The sequence below is a fragment of the Panthera pardus genome, unplaced genomic scaffold, assembly GCF_024362965.1.
Source record: "Panthera pardus isolate Hobbes unplaced genomic scaffold, ASM2436296v1 HiC_scaffold_6, whole genome shotgun sequence".
NCBI lineage: Eukaryota > Metazoa > Chordata > Mammalia > Carnivora > Felidae > Panthera > Panthera pardus.
Window position 1 is genome coordinate 92,844,939 of NW_026526991.1, and position 21,473 is coordinate 92,866,411.

A 21,473-nucleotide genomic window follows, 5' to 3' on the forward strand; every position below is an offset into this window, starting at 1 on the left:
CCCATATGCACATCCAACTGACAAACCCTGCCGAGCCTGACGAGGACTTCACACAAGCAAAAAAACTTTTATCCGACTTCTAACTGTATTCCAACTTAAAAGAGAGAGAGGGAAAAAAAAAAAGACAATTTCCATCTCTGGATACAGGACATAGCATTACACCTGCTTCATAGACAATTTTGCCTTGTGGAAAATGCCAATGTTATTTGAGTCACTGACTTTAGTTGCCGGCCTCTTCCGGGCCCCATCAGTCCATGTGACTCCTATGACTTCTATTTAATGTGCAGAATTCTTGCTCTTTGTTGAATTCTTGTATGTACCCTTTAAGATTTACTGATATTGATACAGTGTTTCCATGTGCTCTGTAATTAAAATCTAGATCAGGAGACTTAAAAAGAAGAAAAATAACAGGATTAGAAAAATAAAACATAAGAAAAAGCTAACAGAATGCTACTTTTTGAATCTGAGTGGAGAGTTGAGAAATAAATGTGTCATGTATTTCAATATATAATAAATTATCGTAATGGATAGCAGTCATAAATGTTTTTGTTTCATTGAATAAATATAAGAAACAATTGTAACTTGCTTCAATTACAAATTGAATATACGGGGCTCCTGGGTGGCTCAGTTGGTTAAGCGTCCGACTTTGGCTAAGGTCATGATCTCACGGTTCGTGAATTTGAGCCCGGCATCCAGCTCTGCGCTGACAGCTCAGAGCCTGGAACCTGCCTCGGATTCTGTCTCCTTCTATCTCTGCCCCTCCCCCACTTGTGCTCTGTCTCTCTCTATCTCTCAAAAATAAGTAAATGTAAAAAAAATTTTTTAAATAAATAAATAAATAAATAAATAAATAAATAAATAAATTGAATATGCAACTATTTGATGATTTCATCTTATCCTGAAATACTCAAACAAGCACCAAGCCTCATATTAAGTTTGCCAACATTATCTTCCTGCCTCCAATTATCTGGCCTGTTGAGACCAGCTTTGGCCTGGTTTCTAGGGTTAATTTCTGCCTAGAGTGCTGGTATTTCTCTGTATTGCACTGCCTCTTGGTAGCTGGTCCCCTTCACACTCTCCCTGTGAATATAAAATGCTAGCTATCTGAACATCTCCTAACAATATTAATATAATTCTGTACTTTATTCATGTATACATATGGTATGCATATAATACTTTCAAATGAATTGAGTTTTTTTTTTAATTTTTTTTTTAACGTTTATTTATTTTTGAGACAGAGGGAGACAGAGTATGAACGGGGGAGAGGCAGAGAGAGAGGGAGACACAGAATCGGAAGCAGGATCCAGGCTCTGAGCCATCAGCCCAGAGCCAGACGCGGGGCTTGAACTCACGGACCGCGAGATCGTGACCTGAGCTGAAGTCGGACGCTTAACCCACTGAGCCACGCAGGCGCCCCTGAATTGAGTTTTTTTAATCCGCAATAAAAGTATTCAATGAAGTTTAAGATTTCTTTCAGTTTTTAGTCCTGAAGTTATACAGAGCTGAGGATTTACAGTTATAGTACTGTGTTCCAAGGTCAAGCAGAATAAATATTTCCTTTGTAAGGTTTTTCCACCAAGTTAGTACGTGGTAATGTTCATTTGTTTCTGTTGTTTTCAATTTTCAACAATACCAAAGGATTATTTTTCTTCATTACTTAGTTATTTTAAGATGTAAAATATTTACATAATTCCAAGTTCAAAAGTCAGTGAGGTATTTCAAAGAATTCCTGCATTAACTCTACACTCCCTTCATTGTTTCCTTTTGCAAGGAAAGATTCCAAATAATTTTCCCTTTTTCTCTTTCTAATAGAAAAGCTAGCATGCTATATACCCTCTTCTATATTTTGGTTTTTTTTTTTTGTTTTTTCACTTAACAATATATTTTGGAGGTAACTATACTTTAATGTATAAAGATCGTTCTAATACCTTTATTCCTTTCTACCACTGCATAGTTTTCATGGTGGGATTGTGCTATAGTTATGCAACCAGTTGCCTATGGAAAACCATGCGAGTTGTTTTGAGTCTTTCACTGTTACGAATAATGCCTCAATGAATAACCTTGTACATATGTCACTTTTTATTTTTGCGAATTTGTGTTTATGATAGATTCCAAAAGTGAGATTCCTACGTCAAAGGAGCAATTTTAGCAGGAATTTTACTAACTGTGGTCAAATTCTCTCCTGTAAGAGCTGCTCTACTTTGCACTTTCACTAGCAAAGCGTGAGAGTGCCTGTCTTCTAACAGTCACACCAACAAAGTGGGCCGTGAAACTGATGGCAAGAAACAGTATGTCACTGGGGTTTTCATTTGCATTTCTCTTATTATGAGAAAGACTGAGCAAAGCTTTTTCATATTCATCGTTCGTCAGGGTCATTGTCATTCTTTTTTGAGAACTGTCTGTATTTCTGTCCAGTTTTAAAAATCAAAAATTTATCAATGTTTGGAGGTTATTACATATTAGGGTTTTACAACAGGTTTTTCCCAGTGTGTCATTTGTCCTTTTGGTATTTGCCATGAAGAAGTTTGGTTTTGTTTTAATATGACCAAATGTATCTACATTTATTGCTTTTGAATTCTGAGTCATAATTAAGAAGTTTTTCCCTATACCTTGTCGAGAAAAAGGACTTCACAAATGATTTCCTCTAGGCATGGTACAATTCCATTTGTATGGTGCTAATCTTTCTGGAATATTTCTTAGTTTATAATATAAGATCTGGATAGAATTTTGCCTTCTTCCAAATGACTAGTTGTTCCAAAACCTTTTATTAAAAATCTGTCTTTTCATCCATGAATTTGAATTTCCAAATTTATCATATCATTTGCAGAATTACTATTTTCATGGTCTATTTTTTTAAATTTCTTTACCCTATTCCATTAGTTTTCCTATTTATTCAATAATATCACACTCCCTTAATTATAGAGGCTTTATATCAGGTTTTAACATGGAACATGGAACATGGAGCTAGTCTCCTTCAAAGTATTTTTTAGCTATTCTTGTTTATTTACTCTTCCAAATGAACTTTTGAATCTATTTGTGTGGTTTCGGAAAATAAAAACTTGTTGGCATAGTTATTTGGACTACATTAAATAAATTAGAAAGAGCTGGCAACTAAGTGATATTAAATTTTTAATAGGAACAGGGTATATTTGTTTAAGTCAACTTTTATGTTTTTCACGAGTGTTTTAAAACTTTCTTCATAAAGAGATTGTTCATTTTATCTTTCTTATTATGATTGTAAATGGATTCTTCTATCCAACTATATTGTCTAACTAGATATTGTCTGTATATACAAAGGATGAATGGATAGATAGATTATTATTTTTTATATTTTTCTACCTTATTAAGGGCTCTTATTTTGTAGTAGTTTTTCTACTGATGTGGGGGATTTTAGATATATTGTTATATCATCTATAGATGCAGATCATTTTACCTTTCCTTTTACAAATCTTAAGTCCTCAATAACTTTTAACAGTCTAATTTTGTTAATAATGCTTTGTAATGTTAAATAAAAGCAATGATATAGGAAATTCTGTTTTGTTTCTGACTTTAGGAAGAATATGTTGGTTATTTAATGCTCTCCTGTTAAATAGAATGCTGGCATCAGAGTATGCATGTTGTATTGTTTTATTCTTATACCACTGATTTTATTTTAATCAGGAATAGACATTGATTTTTGTCAAATGCATTTTCAGAATCTATGGAGATTACCATATTATTCTTCTAGAAATGTCAATATGCAGTTTAGATTAGTGGAACCCATAATATTAAAAACCATCCTTGGATTGTTGAAATAAATCTCACTGAACCCAAAGATAACATATACTGAATTATGTGTGCTTTGTGATTTTTATAGTTGACTATTTCGCATCAGTATTTATAAACAAAATTAGTTATTCTTTTGTGAAGTTTTCATCTGATATTGACTCTAGTGCTATATTTACATTACATAAGAATTTGGAATTTTTTTTCCCTATGTACTGGAATAGCCTAAATAGAATTGGGGCTATCTACATCTTCAAAGGTTAAGGAGCATTTCCCTATGAAATCGTCTGGGTCAGTGAACCTGGTCTGCAAGGATCTGCTATATTAACTGCATTTTTAATAAACTATAGTTTCCTAGAGACTTATTCATTTCATTTAGGTTTACACATTTATTTGCAAAAGATTTATAGAGTAGTTACATGATAATTTAAAATTATTTCACTTTGCTATTTATTCCCTTTTGTCAACTTACTATTGTATCTGTGCATCTATGCCTAATTCTTTTAACTAGACTACAAAAATGCTTTCTATTTTGTGGATAACTTCCCAAATATGATATTCTTTTATTTTGTAATTTTTTTTTCTAACTCATTGGATTTTTACTTTTAGTAATTACTTCTGCCTTTATAAAGTTAATATTGATGTTATTTCTCTAACTTTTTGAATTGGAGGTCCGGTTCACATATTTTGTAATGAACTATGGCTGTCTGCTACCCCAAGTTGTGCAAGATAGGTGCTCAGGCACAAACCTATAAATTTGCAAAACTTACCTGTTGTATTTTCCATATTTGAATGGTTTATTCCCTTCAGCCTGCATTTGATCACTTTCCGGTGCCTTCCAATAATTGTGCTTTATGTAGTGTCCAGATTTCACAACTGTCATCTTAGAAGAGTTCATTTGACCAAGCTATTGACCAATTACCAGAAGCTAGAATGTCCATCTGGTTTCTAGAAAACAGGTTGGGAAGGTTAAAAAAGAAAACAAAAAACGACCCCACTTTCCTTATCATATTTCCCTAAATCTCACAGCCTCTGCCTTAAGCAGAAGCACAAGAGGGAGGCATTCTTCATGTTGTGTGATTTGCATAAGATTTTGAGAACTCCTGTGCAATGATAATGGCTTGCACTCAGGGAAATAAGATTGCCCTCTGAGCCTTAAAAAATAAAGCAAACTTATAATATATTAAAAATTAAATAAATAAAATTACCCTGTAGAGAATGAAGGGCCCTACGAAAAAAGAGAAATAACTAATGATATTGACACATTTAAGAAAAACCACATAGATGTAACAGTTCTACATAAAATATTAACTCCTGATTATTGAACAGGTTCTTATTTAAATTTTTAAAGTTTAAATTTTAAAATTTGGTTGTGAACATTTTCAACCTCACAGAAAAATAGGAGTAATACTAGGATCAATCCCCTTTACCTCAACGTTTTCCCTTTTTAATGCATGATGGTAATGTAGGTATCACTCAGGAATATGAGGAGGTCAAACATAAAAAAAAAAAAAAAAAACTCTCAAATTTGCCACATCACAGAATAAAAAAGAAAAAAAGAAAAACGTATGCTATAATTTTCAAAATACACTAATAATAAAATTATCAGAAAATTATGGATGGAACAGAGCTTCTTTAATCTTATGGCTGTTTTCCAATCATTTTTAATATAAGAGTTTTAGACAAACTTTACATAAGTTTAGGAGACTGACAAGAATTTTTGTCATTATAAATGGTACCTCAACCAAGTATTGTAGGTCTTCCCAGTAAAAAAAGGCAAAAAAGAAAAACTATAATAACAAATAGATATTATTTATGAATGATTTCATTTACAATGAAATCCCAAGAAAATTACTATATATATTATAACTATAAGAAGTACAATAAATTTACTTAATAAAAGAGCCACATATAAGAATTAATATTCTTCCTCTAGTCCAATAATAATCAACTATAAAAAATTATATTTCACAAAATTTGCACCATTCCTAGGAATTAAAAAAGATGGCATAAGACCTTTATAGAGAAAATCTGAATATTCTGTTAGAGGATACAAAAGATTATATATGTCTGTATGTGTATATGGGTTAATAGCAGTTTGCCTCTAAAATAATTTTATGAATTATACACTCCATGAAATTCCAATCAAAACCTCAGAAAGTTTTGAAAGGAAGATCCTTAATAAATTAACTCAAAAATTAATGTGACTGAATAAAAATTCCTGCAGAACTAACACATTTTGAAAAAAAGAACAAAGGTGTTTGTACTCCAGCAACATTGTACTGGGCTCACTGGGGCGTGGAGAAACGGATGGCCGCTGGCGCCTGCAGGTGTTTGGGTGCAAGCTGAGGGAGCCCTGAGGCTGGCCCTGGGGATCGCCTACGGATGGAGGCTGGTTTGCTGAGGATTGACTGAGCACTGAGAAAACTTCATCGCAAACGTAAGGATATTTGGAGCTGAAATGGATGGATTTGATATGCGGCAAGGGTTTGAAAATCCCCTGGGGTGGGGGAATTCTTTCCGGGTGACCTCTGCAACCAACAGGATCCGTACCCAGCTCTGAAAGGTATAATCAGAGTTTTCCACCGTGCATCACCCCCACCATCCAGTAACGACAAGGAACTCTTACAGAGTGAATTACATTGCAACCAAGAATGTCATTAAAACTTGCAAAGAGGCTGGGGTTTAGAAACTAATTTTAACCAGCAGTGTCAGTTCATCTTTGAGGGTGTCAACATCAAGAATGGAATTGAAGACCTCCCTTATGCCATGAAACTCATTGACTGCTCCACGGAGGCAAAAATCTTAAAGGAGAGAACAGTCCTGGACCCAAGTGATCCTGAGAGGAAATTTGTAACCATAGCCACTCGCCCTTATGTCACTTTTGGCCCCAAAGACCCCCAGTTGGTCCCCATCCTCATCGAGGCAGCCAAGAAAGGCAACATGAAGTTTGTGATTGGAAACGGGGAGGACCTGGTGGGCTTCACCTTTGTGGAGAACGTGGAGAATGTGGTGCACGGACACATCTTGGCTGCAAAACACCTCTCCCAAGGTGCAGCCATCATTGGGAAGGCATTTCACATCACCAACGATGAACCCATCCCTTTCTGGACATTCCTGCCCCACATCCTGACAGGCCTCAACTACGAGGCCCCCAGGTACCACATCCTGTGCTGGGTGCCCTACCACCTGGCCCTTCTGCTGTCCCTCCTGGTGACGGTGATCAGTCCTGTCATCCATCTCCAGCCCCCTTTCACACCAATGCGGGTCACACTGGTTGGCACATTCCACTATTACAGCTGTGAGAGAGCCCAACAGGTCATGGGCTACCGGCCCCTAGTCACCATAGATGACACCATAGAAAGGACTGTCCAAAACTGTCACCACCTATGGAAGATTGAGGGAGGCACCCCGGAGATTGGGTCCTCTCAGTGCATTCCCTGGCCACTAACTATCCCCTGCGGTCCAATAAACAAGCCTCCTTCAAGTGAAAAAAAAAAAAAAAAAGCCAAATATTTAAAATTGTGCAGTTCTAGAATAAGAACAAATAAATAGACCAGTAAAACAAGTAAAGAATGCATAAATGAATTTCTGTATACATGTAACTTATTATATATATCTGGGAGATAACTAATAATGAGGTAATCAAATGTACAAATTGCTTTTTCCTCTTTAGTTTGTACTTTTAGGACGTTAACAAATAAATGTATACATCTGACTACATCAAAACTGAGATTTCTCTAAGGACACTTTAGACAAGGCAAATGAATAGAAGATTGAGTGGGGAAGGTATTTTTAATTTTTAAAATTCACTAACTATATATGAAAAACCTCAATCAAAAGATTGAGTGCACCAGAATATCCACATAGTATTGCTTATGGTAGCAGAGTTGGAAATATCTAACATGATTATCACTAGTGGAATGACCAAGGAACATCTGATTCATACATAGAATAGAATTCCTATTGTAGTAGTCAGAAGCCATAACTAGAATTCTTAACTTTGTTGGTCATCAAGAGCATAATGTTGTGTGAAAAACATAAGAAAAATGCAATTACAACTTTTATTTTATAGCGTTAAATATATATGCATATTTAACTGACAAAATACCACCTTGCATTCTTCAAAGATTAAAACATGTATGGAAAGTGGATTGGAAGAACATATATTATAAATACTAGAGTGGGTGCCTCCTGAGGGGATAAGGAAATGGAATAGTGTTTGGGAGCTGGTAAAGGAAAAAATAATAAATATCACAAAATAAACATTAAGTCTTGGAATGCTTACTATAACGAGCCTGAAACCTCGCGAGGAGTATGGTTAGTTCTATTTTCCTAAAGGAAGAAAAAAAGTATTATTTAGTGCATTTTAGGAAGAGAGGTTGTGGTTGTCAGCAATAAAAGCACAAAATAAGAAACACTGACTTATTATTCACTTTCCAGAGATGAGAATATTCTGGCAGACTGACTCAAATGTCCCATCCACCTTACAGACTGGTATTCAGCAACTATGCACCATTTTGGTAGATTATGGCCAGAGACCGCATTGGTGACGGTATCCATTTATCTGGGTTGGGGCCCTGCACTTTACCCACCATAGATGCAATTCCACTGTGGAGACTGAATAATCAAATTACCAGAATTTGATAATAGTAAGCATTTAGATTATATAAGTGATCCCTCTCTGCTGAAACCATGCCTCCTGGCAACATCATCATTAGTTTGCCTATAGGAAAATATACCCTGATCAGAACAAGGAAATAACTGCTATACCTGCCTGCTGTTTGGTGTATATTAAGAACATTGATATTATAGTTAACTTTTTATAATACAGTGTCTGAACATACAAAGTTGAGGATGAGAACCCAGACCCTGACAAACTCGACAAAATGGGATTGCTTTCTATGTTCACTTATTTTTGAAAATTAGATATTTGTTTGGATTTTTTAAAATGTTTCCTGGTCCCATTTCAATATTTATGAGAAGTCTGAATTTGAACGATTAAAAATGGAATTTCCCAATAAATTTTCATTTTGAGGGAGTCTTTCAATAGCAAAGGACCTTTATTACCTGGGCTATTGTCTGAAGTGATTCTAAATTGTTATAAGATAACAATCAAGTTGCCCAATGCATGAGCATGCAAAACAAAGCATGGTTTCCACCCCTAGCTCCCAAAATATCTTATAAAAACAAGGAATGATATTTGATCCACTGCCTCCTTTCTTTTAATGCCTTCTCAGAGTTGACATTTTAATTACACATTCAACCATTTATTTTTTAGTCCAGGCAGGAATAATTTATGTGGTTTTTAACCATTTGAGTTACTCACAAACTAAGAAGTCTCTGAGCTCAAATCATCTTCCCCTTTTCCTAGAGAGAACCTCCTAGACAATGTGTGACTTGCCCTCTCAAAGAGAGGGAGACCCAAAGGACATCTAAACCCTTGCTACCTAGAGAGTAGAGCCTCAGCCCCCAACCCAGGTCTCCTGAATTAGAATCTCCATTTTAACAAAAGCCTGAGTGAATCACATGCATTTTAAAGTTTGAAAAGCATAGGTTTCCCCAAGTCTGGGCAATCATCAAAATCACAGTAGATCACTTTTGAAAACATTTAGTCTTGGATCTTGCCCATGGAAATGCTGATTCTCTTAGTTTGGGGTGGGTCGAAATCTGTTTTTAAAACTCCCAAAACTTGGTCAAATTCAAGAACCACTGTAGAAAATGTTTTCATCAGTAGTGCCCAGAGATTAATTCCAAGTGTAAATAGCTGTTTGGTTGCATACAGGAAATTGCTCTCCCCTAATGTGAGAGATGCCAGTGCAACTCTGAAGCACCTAACAATGTATCCTTGTGAGATAAATATTTTGTCCTATAGAAAACAGCTGGAGATATGAAGTGATTTATTCAAAATCACATGGTTTAGTTATTCTCAGAGCAGGAATTGAACATAAACATCCTGCCTCAAAGTACAGGAATCCTTCCACGATGCAAGAACTCTTCTTTCCTACATCTTTTACAACCATGGAGCCTAGATTAAAATTTTCATTTTACATTTAGTGGAGCCCTAATTGTGCTTGCTCTCTGAAAGCTGGGCAAGAGTATGAGGAGGTGAGCAGAAGACCCCACCTCCACAAGTCTTGTGTTCCCTTCTCACTGGAAGACAGTACATTGGGCTAATGGAAATCCCAGTTACATCTTCTTTGTTTCCTATTAAAGCTATAAAGTACACAATTTACTTAGCTCCAAATTCTAAATTTGAACATTATTTTCAAAATTTATGGGGAAATAAAATCTTGTAACCTCACCACCCTACCACAACTTCTATTGTTATATCATCATTTCTAGGTTTTGTATTACATGTATTGACATAGCGACAAGTACTAAAGCTTGAGCTCCAAGACTTCCTCAAAATCCGCCCCCCCATCCAAAAACAGACTGTGGTGACCTGAGAGTCACTGAATCCACATTGGTGCAGGAAGATAGCAGCAGAGGCCGGGAAGGGGGAGTTTGGAGGCTCACAGAGAGAACTCCCTGTTTGCAGTCAAAACTTGGACATAGAGCATGTCTTTCATCCCAGTGACATCAACATAATTTCTGCAGAGACATTCTCCTTCTTCAGTCCTGCACAACATTCTGTTTTATTTTGATCTTTAAGGTAGTTAGAAAGAGTGACATTAGCAGCGATTTTGATTAGCCTTCCATGTTTGGATTTTAAAAACTATGTAGTTTTAACCAAAAAGAAATCGTCTTGCTTCAATATTTCCCCACTCTTCAGGCAACCATCCTACATATTTTTCGGGGGAAAATGAGTTAGGAGAGTGTTTTTGGAACTGTTGGCAGAGAAAAATGGGTTGGGCTTGAGTTTCCTCTCCAGCTATCCCACTTAATCCAGAACAATTCAGATCTATATGTTTTATTCATGTTGCACGTCCATGTTAAAATTTTAAAAAACAGGTGTCTGTGATTTTAAACATCTTGGAGAGTGGTTTGGCAATGGGGCTTTGATGTAGTGTGTGTAGAAAAGAGTAGGAGATAAGAAGTGCAGGGATCACGGGTGGCTGGGAGGAGTGGCAAATGCGACATTTCTACATGTTGCCATTCGTGATAGCTAACATTAGAGGTTGTCGGTACCACTGCTTTTCCCAAGGCCAAAACCTGCACGTGTATTTTTCCCATAGGTGTTTTGCATTTTAAGCTGTTTATTTCTAACTGTAGAATGAAATAATCTGTTTCCTCTGAAAAATTTTTTTTATTATCAGCAAGCCTGAGAAAAGGTACGGTAAGAGTCTTTCCAGTATCCCTAAAATCACATCTCCTTCACAGAAGTAAGACAGTGCGGGCCTGGTAGAAAAAAAAAAAAAATCTGTTTGTCATAGATTCGAAGTATCTGAAACTCTTTGATCCTAGTGAGAAGCAGAGTTCTTGGAACTCAAGAAAATTTTAGCAATCTAACCAAACGTGGAAAAGATATAATATATCACAACCAAGTACCATTTATTCCATGTATACGTGCTGGTTCAATATTCAACATTTAACCGATGTAATTCACATAACAACCACTAAAGAAGAAAAATCACATGATATAAATTAACACAGAAAAAATATTTGATATAATTCAACTTTCATCCGTAATAAAACTCCTAGTACACCAGGAATAAAGGAGGGCTTTTCTAACCTCAGAAAGAGCATCTACAAATAACTTACAGCTAACGTTGTATTTAATAGTGAAAGAATGCTTTCCCTGTAAGACCAGAAATAAGGCTAGGCTATCCATTCTCACCACTTTTATCCCACACAGACCTGGAAAATTTTGCCATTGTAGTAATAAGGCATAAAAGAGAAACAAAAGGTTTACAAATTGGAAAGAAAGAAAACTACCACTATTTGCAAATGATATCATATATATACAGAAAATTCCAAAGAATCAACAAAACAAAACCTTCTAGGACAGGATCATGACAGGATCCATGATCAGAACACAAAAATCAACTGTTTTTCTATATATTGACCGGGAACAAGTAGAAACTGGAATAAAGCATGCAATACCATTTACAGTTGCTCAAAAGAAAGTGGAATAGTTAGGTATAAAGGTAACAAAACATAGTGAATCAGTTTGCAAAAATTATAAAATGCTCAGAAAAAGAATCAGACTTAAACACTTGGAGAGACTATACCAAAATGCCTATCAAAATTTCAGACAGTTTCATGTAGACATAGTCAAACTTATTCTAAAATTTGTATGGAAAGGGTAAACGTTCTAGACCTTTATTTTTTTTTTTTAATTTTTTTAAATGTTTATTTATTTTTGAGACAGAGAGAGACAGAGCATGAACAGGGGAGGGTCAGAGAGAGAGGCAGACACAGAATCTGAAACAGGCTCCAGGTTCTGAACTGTCAGCACAGAGCCCGACGCGGGGCTCGAACTCACGGACCGCGAGATCATGACCTGAGCCGAAGTCGACCGCTTAACCGACTGAGCCACCCAGGCGACCCTAGACCTTTATTTTTCAAAACAATTTTGAAAATTAAAAATAAAGTAGAAGAATCACTTTTCCTAATGTTCCTAGGCTTCCTACATAGCTGAAAGAATCAAGAGAGTATAGTAGTACCAGAAGGATACAAATGAAGATCACTGGAATAAAATTGAAAACCCAGAAATTGACCTACACAAATATGTCCAATTAATTTTTGACAAATGAACAAAAGCAATTCAGTGGAGGAAACGTTGCTTTTTCAATAAGTGGCACTGGAGCAATTGAGTATTTATTGACGAAAGAAAGAAAGAAAGAAAGAAAGAAAGAAAGAAAGAAAGAAAAGAAAGAAAAGAAAGAAAGAAAGAAAATGAAACTTGACCTATATCTCACACATTATACAAACATTAACTTACACAAAATGTAACTTATACAAAGATAGGTTACGGATTTCATGTAAAATTATAAAATTCTTAGAAAAAAACATAGGATAAAATACTGGGGATTTAGGACCAGCCAAAGGGTTCTTAACACTTAACACACCAAAAGCACAATTTATAAGAGGAAAAAATGATAAATTGGATCTAATCAAAATTGAGAACTTTGTTTAGCAAAATATCCTGTTAAAATACAGAAAAGACAAATTGTGGACTCTATATATTTGTTAAACCACATAGGCCTTATATTCAGAAGCATATGAAAATATGTTCAACATCATCAGCAATCAGTGAAATAGAAATTAAAATCACAATGAGCGATAACTACATACCTATCAGAATGGCTAAAATGAAAAATAGTGATGACACCAAATGCTAGTGAGGATGCCAAGAAACTGGATCACCTATATGTTGCTGGTGTGGATATAAAGTGATAAAGCCACTCTGAAAGACTGGCAATTAAGGCGGGGAAACCAAACACAAAACCACCACGTAATCCAACAGTTGGCTCCTGGGCCGACTTACTTAAGAGTAATTAAAACTTATGTTCACAGATAAACCTATGCACAAATGGCCATAGCAGCTGTATTCATAATAGCAAGAAATTAGCAAAATTCTAGATGTCTTTCAACAGCTGAATGGTTAAACAAACTGTTGCCTCCATACCACATTTTCATTCTACTTAGAAATGAAAAAGAATGAACTATTGAAACATACAATTTGAATAGATTTCCAGAGAATTATGCTGCTTTAAAAAGATCCAATTCCAAAAGGTTCATACTATTTGATTACATTTGTATAACATTCTTAAAAGGACAAGATTATAGAAATGGAGAACAGATCAGTGCCTGCCAGGGGTTAAGAAAGAAGGAAGAGGGAGGTTAATTTCAACAAACCTTTCAACAAAGGTTAATTAAAAATTTTAAAAAGAGGTCATCTGATATTACCTCTGATGCTGAGAAAACTCAATAAATTACCATACTATGCTTTTCTATCCCAGAATAAGAATTTTCTATGCCTACTCTTTGAGTACTTCTCTCCCACTCTTGACCTTTGCTGGAGACACTGTGCTGTAGACTGTCAGCACTCACCCACACTCCTTATGATTTTATCACTGGAGTGGAAATCCAACCAATCTTAAACTGACTGAAGGCTTTCTTTGCGGGGTGGAACCTGCACAAACCTGGCAACAAGTGCTGAGGGAACAGTTTCCCTTTTACACTAATCTCTGCAGCATCCCCTAACCCACAGCCCTTGGATGAGCAAACTCTGAAGTGCATTTTCTACATCAGCTCCCAGGGAGTTCCCCAGTAGAATCAAGATCCAGTAGCCAAACAGTTGTAATTGGCTTGTCATGCAGCGCCCATTTTTGCCTGGCTTCTCTCCCTTTCTCAATTTCCCACCCTCTAGCTGGTTTTTTCTTGGGAACACCACCTCCCAGTCAAACTTCTTGCATTGGGTCTGTTTGTATTGGGTCCTTGTATTTGGGCCTGTTTCTGAAAAACCCTAAACAAGACATATAACTTCAAAATTCTGGCAGTGAATTTTGGTGGGCCTGGTATGGTCTCATTTTTCCTCTGCCTCCTGCATTTCACATTTCTGCACTTACATGGACCTTGAAAGCTTGAAAATATATGAGATCTGAGGTCCTATTCTATTCCCATTCTATCTGCTTTCAGCTATGAGCAATGAGTCCAGTACCTATCCAAACATTCATGGTTCTAGTACAATTGTCGTTCCTTATTAACTCCCTGAACTCAGCCAAGACACAGGACCTCACTGGGTCTTTTATTTCTTTCTTAGATAAATAGGGATAACAGTGCTTTCCTGACTGCCATCACAGATTTGTCATGAAGATAAAATGTGAAAGTAAGTGGGAAAGAATAAAGCATGATGAATGTGAAGTCAGAACACTTGTGCCTTCATTTTCACAGGGAAAATTCTTTCTGAAATCCCACTTCCCTGCTGGGACTGGCTAGGGGGATGGAGGAGTCTCTGCGTTGCCCATTTCACCTTCCCCTTCAGGGCTTTCTCCTCATTCCGCCAGGCCCGAATGGCTTTTGTAAGCAGTGGAGGTCTGGTTATGTTCTATCTTGTTAGGAAATTCAAGATATCCAATTCCCTTTTCACAAATCCTGCTCCAATGTCATTTCACGTTCAGCCTAAGCCAGCAAAGGAGCTTCAGTGCTGCAAAAAGGACTTGTCTGTTCATTTTGTTGTCTTGCATGAATCTCTAACAAAGCCATTTGATTTTTAGGATTTTCTCCCTCCCCACAGTCACAACAGAGCTATGCCATTTTTCCTCTCTTTCAAATTCAAAGGGAAGATGTGGCCCAAGGCAGAGAATACTTAACAGATACTCATTTTCCATGTAGCTCTCCCCCTGCTGTGGCTTAATGTAGAGATGATGAAGGTAAAGTGCTCATATAATCTGGGTTTTAAATAACTGTGACAAAGGTCTCTCTCACACTTCCTGGCTAATGTGGTGCAGATCCCTCGAAATGAGAGAAAACTTAAGAGTAAAGAAACGAGAAATGTGTGGGGGCTCAGGTTCTAAGAAGTCAGCCCTCCAAAGCCTTCTCCCGATTCCAAATTCTCTGTTTCTACATTTTTTAGAGGCAGTAGCAGCTATAAAACCAAAGAGGCTTTTACATTATACTCTTATTGTATAGCTGTGTGGCCTCCAACAAGAGATTTAACCTTGTGAGCCTTCCTCTGAAAAATGGGGCTAAGAATGATGATACCTCCCTTGTGGGCAAAATGGTTAGTTCCTAGCACGTAGTGGGCTTTTGGCAAATGTTCACTGCTTTTATCATTATCAACATCATCAACAGCATTAATGCTATTTCTTCAAAAGTATTGTTATGGTCATTTAGGATTTTCTTCTTAGAAGATGTATAGTTGTTGACTAACTTTTTCTTTCTTTGAATGGCAGATATAATGGGGCCCCCGGGTGGCTCAGTCGGCTAAACATTGGATTTTGGCTCAAGTCATGATCTTATGGTTTGTGAGTTCAAGCCCCGCGTTGGGTTCTCTCCGCTGTAAGTGTCGAGCCTGCTTAGGATCCTCTTTCACTCCCTCCCTCTCTGACTCTCCCCTCTCTCTCTCTTTAAAAAATAAATAAACATTTTTTTCAACACAGCAGATTATTCACTTGCTTCCAATGGCATAGAAGAACTGGCTGATTTGAGAATCTATCCTACTCCACAGAAAGACAAAATTTTCATAAATATCCTGAGAATCACCAGTTCTTCCCCTGTAATGCTTGGCATGAACAATCAATGACAAGAAAAGGTATCCACCTGTGTTTCATTCATATCGTCTTTAGTTTCTTGAAGTTGCATCATAAAGCAGATATAGATGGTTAAGTAAACTAATTACCTGCCTATTTTCAGGAATTAAGGTGTACTTTTAAAATATATAACCGACTTTGTTTCTTTTTTTAGAGGTAGTTTTAGGTTTATGGGAAAATTGAGCAAAGAGTATAGAGTTCCCATGTACTTGTGTACATTTAAAATCAAAGAAATAATGAAACGATAGTTATGAACCACCTACAAATAAGACTCCATATGGGTACAAAAAGTACATTCTCTTATAAAAGAATTCCCTGGGCAAGTTTTTAGCAGGGTATTCTAGCCAAAGGAAATAATATACAATGGCACCAAAGTGAAAGCAAGCATGAGAGAGTCTCAAATTAAAGAGCAATGTGCTTGAGAATAGGATGCAGAGATTATATAAATAAGAGGTGGTGCTTGAGAAGAAGCAAAAGCAAAAAAGCAAAAAAGATATTGAAAAAGTGTAAAGATTTTACCTTACAGGTAATAAGGATCCACTCAAGAATTTTGCAAAGAAAAACAACATAATGAGACAGTGTGTGTAGGGGCCAAAGGCAGGCTGCCCTGAGATGACCCACTTGAGCATGAAGATCATTTTTGAGTTAAAAGTAATCAAAACCCAGGGGCGTCTGGGTGGCTCAGTCGGTTAAGCATCAGACCTCAGCTCATGTTTGTGAATTCAAGCCCTGTATCAGGCTCTGTGCTGACAGCTCAGAGCCTAGAGCCTGCTTCAAAATCTGTATCTCCCTCTCTTTTTGCCCCTCCTCTGCTCACACTCTGTCTCTCTCTCTCAAAAATAAATAAACATTAAAAAAATTTTTTTAAGTTATCAAAATCCAGCAGATTCAGGAAAAGCTCTTTGCTTTTTTATACTTCTCCTTTTCATTTTCCCAAACCAGTGAAATGAGATAATCAGGTCTCAACTGCCTAAAAAGAATTTAGATAGAGGACTTGCTCCAGGAAGAGAGCAATCGCAGTAGATAACTACACTATAATATGAACTAGGTGTGGTAGACAGGGAGGAACGTAGCAAAGGCTCTTTGGTCAAAGTCATCTATGTTCCATTGTTTCTGAATGGCCCAACAAACATTTGTGTACCAAACATTTACTCTTTTTCATTTTCCTGTGAGTCGCATTCTTTCCCTCTGAAGTCCCAGACTTCTACATCCTTCTCCTTAGTTCAGGATGACACATGTACCTCATGTTGCCTGACTGTCTCTGGAAGTTCATGTCTGTGTGGATTCCCCACACACGTGAAATTAAATATACTTTTCTCCTGTCAATCTGTCTCTTGTCCGTTTGATTCTTAATCCTGCTAGAAGGACCATGAAGGGCAGAAGTCCAATAGAAGGACCTTGAAGGACAAAGGAAATTCTTCCTCCTCAACATGTACTGAAGTCCTTCTGAAAACAATATGTTGGATGAATTAAGGAAAGTCAAGTCTAGGTGGGTGGGAACTAATGAATCTGTTGAATAATTAAAAGGAGATTGTTCAAATGAATGTCATTGGGACATTCAAGTAGAACTATCTAGTACCATGTAAGATGTCATACTTTGGAATCCAGAAAAAGATATTTGAGCTGGAGATAAGATTTGGGGTCATAAGTTAGTTGATGAGATTTCCTAGGGAGTTTGCATAGAGAAGAAAGGGGGGGCGGGGAAATAAGATCAAACCCTGAAGAATACTAATATTCATAGGAACAGCCAGAGGAAGCAGCTCCAGTGGAAAAAGAGCCAGGTAAGGGTGATGTCATGGAAGCCAATAGAGAAAAAAGTTTTAAGAAGGAGGAACTAATCAATGAGGCTCTATGAAACATGCTTCTAATGTATTTGGTTACCAGAAGGTCATTGACAACTTCAACAAGGAGGAATTTGCAATAGATTGAGGTGTGAAATGTAAGTCAGTCTTATGCATTGCTGAATCCCTACCACCTAGCAAAAAGATTTGTTCTTCTCACTGTTCAGTAAATACTTATTGAGTGATTACACAATATATCTTTTCCTAGGTCATGTAACAGGCAATGAGCAAAGAATTGTTGTTCTTTCTTGTCAACTGTACTTAACATTTAGTGATCCTCACTCTGATCTGAAAGCTTATCTGACAGACTAACACAACCACACTCAGCTACACTGTCTACATTCTGTGTTCCTACTCAATAATTCTTGCCAATATTTTAGAGCAAAGTCTTGCTGTTTGCAAAGTAGCTTAAAATAAAATTTAAATACTTTAAAATTTTTAATTGTAAAAAATGTAACATAAAACTTACCATCATAGCCATTTTTTAACTATATAGTTCCCTATTGTACTATTCCCTATTATACTATTAAGTACACTTACATTGTTGTGCATTAGATCTTTGGAACTTTCTCACCTTGCAAAACTGAAACTTTACCCACTGAAGAGAAACTATTTCTCCCTCCCTCCAGCTGCTGGCAACCACCATTATACACGCTGTTTCTATGAATTTAGCTACTTTAGATACCTCTTATAAGTGGAATCATACAATATTTGTCTTTCTGTGACTGCCTTATTGTCCTCAAGATTCATCCATGTTGTACCACATAAAATGGACCTATTTTTAAAACATAGCTATCATATGTTTTCACTTATATGTGGAACTTGAGAAACTTAACAGAAGACCATGGGGGAAGGGAAGGGGGAAAAATAGTTTCAAACAGAGAGAGAGGCAAACACATAAGAGACTCTTAAATACAGACAACAAACTGAGGGTTGATGCGGGGGAGGAGGGGAGAGAGGAAAATGGGTGATGGGCATTGAGGAGGGCACTTGTTGGGATGAGCACTGGGTGTTGTATGTAAGTGATGAGTTGGGAATCTACTCCCAAAGCCAAGAGCACACTGTATACACTGTATGTTAGCTCACTTGACAATAAATCACAGTAAAACAAACAAACAAACATGGTTTCAGTGTTTTTCTTGTAAAAGTTCTAAGAGTCCAACAACACATGCAAGTCACACAATTTCCAGTTAGGTAGGAATCATGAGAATTTTTCCATCCATTTTGTGGCTATCCTTAACATGGAAGAGATCATTCTTCTTATTAGAAATCATTCCATGACAGGGAACTGCTAATTTTGAGAGCACTACTGCATTTTTTCAAAAAACTACTGCATTTTTTCAAAAAACTACTGCGTTTTTTCAAAAAACCTCATCATTAAAAGCTACAACGCTCTACTCTCTGTACTGTTCTGAGGATGCATTTATCGAATCCTAGAATTTGACAGACGTAGAGGAAGTATAGAATGCCAGTTCAGAGCACTTGTTTTTCTTAAAACCTCCTAACATTCTTCAAGTCACCTTTGTCTTTCTGGCTACTAGCCCTTCTATTCCTTGTATCATTAAACTGTAGTTACTTATTAATCACCCCCTAGAAGATGGCTGCAGTAACGATGTGCCCGTAGGGTAAGCTGTCTGGTTTGGGAAAATGAAAAGGGGGAGACATATAAAAGAAGAGCGTTAGAAACCATCCCTAAAAGCCAAAAACAAAGGAAAGGCAGTCTGGCATCTCAGCTGCTACCTCCTACGCTACTAGATTTTACTATAATTAAGCTCTCAGCTTCCAACTTAGTACGACTGTGATCTCCAGCAGCATTTCAGATATAGAAAGCCTGAAACACATTTCCGCGTGTCTTTATGTGTAGCTTGGTCTTCAGAAAATTTGCAAATGAAAATGAAACTCTGAAATGATGTCTAAGTTTCTACATAAAGAGGAGGTGGGGCTAATCCAGTCACTGTACATATATCTACGCTTCTGAATTCTGCCACATGTGGTATATCCCCGAAAGAACTGGGTGCATCTTAGTCGATGTCGTTTTTCCTCTTGGCCTGGTGCTAAAGTCTAGACTGCTGAGGCAAACATGTTTAGTTATTTTGACTAGGGTTGAGCAAATAAGCACTAAATCTTGCCTCAAAACTTGAGCTGCTCCTCATCATAACCTTTTAGGAAGCTCCAAAAGGTCTTGTTGCCTTAGGTTTTCAGACTGGTGCTTCACTTGTTCCCCTGTTGTCTACCAGCCAATTCCAGTCCTGAAAAAATATATATGCTTTAAGAAAGGTTTATTGGCCCTCCATACAGGATATAAGGGGGAAGGGGAGGAGGGGGAGGGGAAATCCATGATTGTTCTGTGTAGGGAGTTATTGAAAATATCTAAAAGTTTTTGCCAGGCAAGTATTCTTTCCACCATGGAACACAAGCAGCTTATAGACATATCGTGATCTTATTACTGAGATTTAATAAGATTTCCTTTTTGGGAAGGCCTATACCTGCACATTGAGATTCTCAGAAATTCCTTTAGATGGAAGATGCTAAGAGTTGAATTTTACTCTCCCGTCTACCCAGATATAACTGTTCACTCTTGGATGCCTTATAACTGCTGTTGAGCCCCGGGGTTAGGTGATGAAGGATGGCCTGCATTTTAATTAAACTACATGATTCTCCCCGAGGATGGATTTGACTCTCTCTGCCTCCAGGTCCTCCGTAGTTTTGAGTTACATGCCCTCAGCCTCTGACTTACGTGTGAGGCACGGCCATACAAAAATAGTAATTCGTGACGCTTTTATGGAGAACACAATCACAAGATATGGTCTCATGTATTACTTTAACACGACAACCTGAGATAATAGGGTCTGGAAACAGAGCCTCATTTCATAGATAAGAAAACTAAGCATAAAGTCATGATTTAAAGACCAAGAGGTGAGCAAAGTGGGATCCTAGGTTTTCTGACTCTCCATTGTGATTTTCATCTGCTGGTTATCTGTGTAAGCACTAAAGGGAAAGCCACATTGTTCTCAATATTTCATCTTCCTTTCAGCTTTCTTTCTCCCCTCATCCCTGCCTCCCCCTCGTCCAGTCTTCTGCGGTTCTCTGGAAGTTACCTCTATGTCACAATAACCAGTTCACATTTACCCTTTGTAGCCACTTCCTACAGCTTCCTGAACTTCTGGTTTTCCTCAGCTCCAGAAACCTCTCATTCTGTCAATGCTCTCTTAGATTCTTGGAGCCAAGTCACATGGAACTGACGGGACATAAACAGTTCAGTACAGTTGGGGTGCCTGGGTGGCTCAGTCGGTTAAGTGTCCAACTATGGCTCAGGTCAAGATCTCACAGTTCATGAGTTCAAGCCCAGCATCGGTTCTGTGCTGTCAGTGGGGAACCTGCTGTCAGTGGGGAACAGACACCCTTTGTCCTTCTCTCTCTCTCTGCCCCTCCCCCCCTCAGAAATAAATAAACATTAAAAAAAAATAGTTCAGTGCAGTGGTTCTCAACCAGGTGATTTTGCCCCACGGGAGAACTTTAGAAGTGTCTGGAGCTATTTTTGTGCTCCTGGCATCTAACAGGTAGAGATCAAGTGCTGCTAAATATCCTACAATACACAGGGCAGCCCCCAAGACAAAGAATTACCTAGCCAAATGCTAATAGTGCCCCCAAATGTCAAGGTTGAAAA

General features: G+C 37.3%; 1 pseudogene; it reads left to right on the plus strand.

Annotated features, from left to right (window-relative positions):
* Nucleotides 1–6,226: 6,226 nt before the first annotated feature.
* Nucleotides 6,227–21,048, plus strand: LOC109268554 (sterol-4-alpha-carboxylate 3-dehydrogenase, decarboxylating-like; annotated as a pseudogene).
* Nucleotides 21,049–21,473: the final 425 nt, after the last annotated feature.